General features: G+C 37.7%; 1 protein-coding gene across 1 annotated transcript in view; it reads right to left on the reverse strand.

Moving 5' to 3' along the window:
* The window catches only part of LOC112469042 (vascular endothelial growth factor receptor kdr-like), a 199,235-nt gene that overhangs the window by 117,940 nt on the left and 77,384 nt on the right, over positions 1–3,911 (reverse strand). The window lies entirely within an intron of this gene.

Here is a 3,911-nt window from a genome sequence, read left to right on the forward strand (position 1 = left end):
TTGTTTTTGGAGATAGGCCTGTAATGATATGAACTTTCTTCTTATGACCGCTTTTGCCGTGCCCCAAAAGTTTTGATATGTTGTGCTACCATTATCATTTGTTTCTATGTATCTTTTGATCTCTCTTTTTATTTCTTCGCTGACTCGGTTATTCTTCAGTACCATGTTGTTTAATCTCCATGTATTTGTGGTTCTTCCTGATTTCTTTTTGTAGTTGATCTCTATTTTCAAAGCATTATGATCAGAGAATATGATTGGTATGATTTCAACCCTCCTTATTTGTTGAGGTTATCTCTGTGTCCAGTATGTGGTCAATTCTTGAGAATGTTCCATGAGCACTAGAGAAGAATGTGTGAGCAGCAGTTTTAGGATGGAAGCACTGTAAGTGTCAACTATCTCCAGTTGGTCTCATGTGTCATTTAAGGATATTATTTCCTTATTGATTTTTCTGTTTGATGATCTCTCTATATCCGACAGTGGGGCATTTAGTTCCCTTACTATGACAGTGTTTTTATCTGTTTCTCCCTTTAGTTCTGTTAGCAATTGCTTTACATATTTTGGGGTTCCCTGATTAGGAGTATAGATATTAATGTGTTATATCTTCTTGGTGCGTGATTTCTTTTATCATTATAAAATGTCTCTCGGTGTCTTTCTTTACCTTCATTTTGAAATCTACTTTGTCTGATATTAGTACTGCTACTCCCGCTTTTCTCTGTATGCCATTTGCTTGCAATATCCTTTTCTATCCTTTCGCTTTGAGTCTATATTTGTCTTTGGCTCTGAGGTATGTCTCTTTGAGGCAGCATATGATTGAGTTTTGTTTTCTGATCCAGTCTGCAACTCTGTGCCTTTTTATTGATGAATTCAGTCCATTTACATTGAGGGTGATTATTGAAATATGAGGTCTTTTTATAGCCGCTTTACTTTTGCTTTCTGGTAGCTCTGTGTTTCCATTGCTTCCTTGTCCTTATGTGTCTGTTTTCTTTATTTTGGTTGGCTTTTGTGGGTTTTTCCTCTGTTTCTTCTTTTTTTACATTATATACTTCAGTTTTGAGTTTGAGTCTTCTGTGTGTGGTTACCATTACTAATATGTAAAGTATAGTTATACACACACACACACACACACACACACACACATACACACACTCGTTCATTTCCATCTGCATATGCCTTATCTGCATTCCTCTTTGAGAATTTCGATCTTTGATACCTCCCTTTCTCAGTCAATGTTAACTCAGTTCGTCCCTATGTATGTTGAACATTCCTTACTATCTTGCTGTAGCAATTCTCTTCTTATTATTTAAGTTTATAATGCCCTATTCTTAGTAAGGGTTGCTTTCCTCTGCTTCTATTTGCCTGATAGTCACTTTATTCTTAATTATGCAATTTATTTGCCCTTTTGTTTTAGGTGAGCTGAACCTTTTCAGTGTTTCCTGTAGTGTAGGCCTCGTCATGAAGAATTCCCTCAATTTTTGTATGTCTGGAAAGGTTTTAATTTCTCCTTCATATCTAAAGGAGAACTTAGCTGGATATATTATTCTAGGCTGGTAGTTCCTTTCATTTAGTAGTTTAAATATTTGATTCCATTCCTGTCTGGCTTGTAAGGTCTGCGCTGAGAAGTCCGAGGATAATCTAATGGTTTTTTCTTTATACATTATCATTTTCTTCTCTGGTTGCCATGAGAATTCTTTCTTTGTCATTGATTTTTGATAATTTTAATACAATATGTCTTGTTGAAGACCTTTTTGGGATGAGATAATTGGTTGTTCCTTTGACTTCTTGAATTCCAAGCTCTAGTTCATTCCTTAGAGTTGGGAAATTCTCATCCCAGAATTCTTTCTTTGTCATTGATTTTTGATAATTTTAATACAATATGTCTTGTTGAAGACCTTTTTGGGTTGAGATAATTGGTTGTTCTGTTGACTTCTTGAATTCCAAGCTCTAGTTCATTCCTTAGATTTGGGAAATTCTCATCCACTATTTGTCTGAAAATGCTTTCTAGTCCCTATTCCTTTCCCACTCCTTCAATAATGCCCATTATTCTTAAGTTTCCTCTCCCGATGGTATCAGCTAGTCTTGTATTTCTCTCTCATTCTTTTTCATTCTTCGGTTTCTCTCTTCTTCCTTCTGATTTATTTCTAGATTTCTATCTCTGATATCACTGACCCTTTCCTCCATTTGGTCAACTATATTTCCCAATCTTGCTATTTCATTTTTCAACTCTTGCAGTGTGTTTTTTAGCTCCAGAAAATCTATTCCATTCTTTTTGAGGGTTTCAATCTCCTTTCTCTGCTCATCTAGGTGTTTTTTTCAATTCCTGAAATTGTTGGTATGCCTTATTTCGCAACTCACTGAGTTTCTTCAAAGTACCATCCTGAATTCTCTTTCATTTAAGTTTCATATTTCTATGCCTGTAAGCTTATTATCTGGAGATTTTTCTCTTTCTTTCTGAAATGCCATGTCACCTTGGTTGTTCATGGTGTTTAATGGACTTTTTCTCCACCTGGGCATTCATGGAAATGTATTCTTTTTTTCCCCAGAAAGAAGATTTATTCTATAAAGGTCTCTCTTCAACCCGCTGCAAAGAAAGCACTTTTCTTTTGGTTTCCAGTAGGTGATGTCTAAACCTCTTGGATCCCTGCTTTATATAAAGTCTTAAAAATGCCTTTTTATTTTCTTATAAATATTTAATCATGCTCGCTGCCCTCAGTTTCAGTTCCTGTCAGTGTTTGCAAAAGTTTTGGTAGCGTTTGCTCAGATTCCCCTGGGGCTGTGCAGTGTTCACATTTCAGAGGGTATGGGGGGAGGGGCCCTTTGGGTTGGGAGTTGGGATCTGCAGCTCAGCCTTGGTTTTGCAACCTCAGCTGGTAAAAATCAGCTGTTGTTTTTCTGCCATCCCGCTTCTCTGCTTTTGCCCTAATGACAGCCCTGCCGCCTGCTTCATGGAACTCACAACTCCTCCAGGCAGGGCTAATCAGGAAAATCGCCACATCTTCTCCCCTTCTCTTCCTTCTACAGGTAGCTCCAGCAGCTACGTGAAGCAGCTTCTATATTTCTCTCAGTACACCACCCAACACCCAGGGTTCTAACCTGTGTTAGCTCTTATGCGCAGATCCCACCTCAGACATGCTGTTGTGCAGTTTGGGTGTTTTTTGTTGCATTTTAGATGTTCAGCTTATCGTTGTTTCAAGAGGAGATCTATGGGGACATCTCTCACTCCACCATGTTTCTTCAAAACCCTCTAGGGTAAATTTTTTTCCAGAGTCTAGATCAGTAAGACCCGAAAAACTTTCCTTCCCCAACCCCCACTCTTCCCAGTCTTTCTATATCCCTCTCTCTTCCTATGCTTCACACACTATATCTTAATACCTTTCATGAAATCATTTAGTAGTAGAATTGCAGTTGCATTAGCTTATCTTTAATGTTTTTTTCTCATACTATAGATGGGAAAACTGAGTCCCAGGGACAAAAAGAAATTTACTGGGATCACACAACCAGGTTAGCAATAAAGTGAAGATTATACCTCTCCTTTTCTAATTTTCATCCATAATTCTCCTCTAGGTTCAGACTAGAGTTTCCTTAAGACCCAGCATCACCCTATTCCTCCCACCTCCTCAGAATAAATTAGATGGGGCATTCATTGGTAACAAAGATGGTTGATGCATAAACAAAGACCTTCAGCCTTGTTCTCTGAGAAGATTAGGGAAAATCAAGCTGATTAGGGTGCATAAAGACCTCTAGGTCTAGGAAAAGGTACTTGAAAATTGAATCACTGGCTAGTTTCCATGGAGAACAGAATGAGGGTGGGGGGGAAGCTGAAATTAGAGCAATGAAATTATAATTATATTCAGTATATTTGATGCATAATTGGTGATGAGGTTTGAGAAATAGTGTGAGTTGCTTGAACAGTC

This window comes from Pteropus alecto, unplaced genomic scaffold, assembly GCF_000325575.1.
Source record: "Pteropus alecto unplaced genomic scaffold, ASM32557v1 scaffold370, whole genome shotgun sequence".
NCBI classification, from domain to species: domain Eukaryota; kingdom Metazoa; phylum Chordata; class Mammalia; order Chiroptera; family Pteropodidae; genus Pteropus; species Pteropus alecto.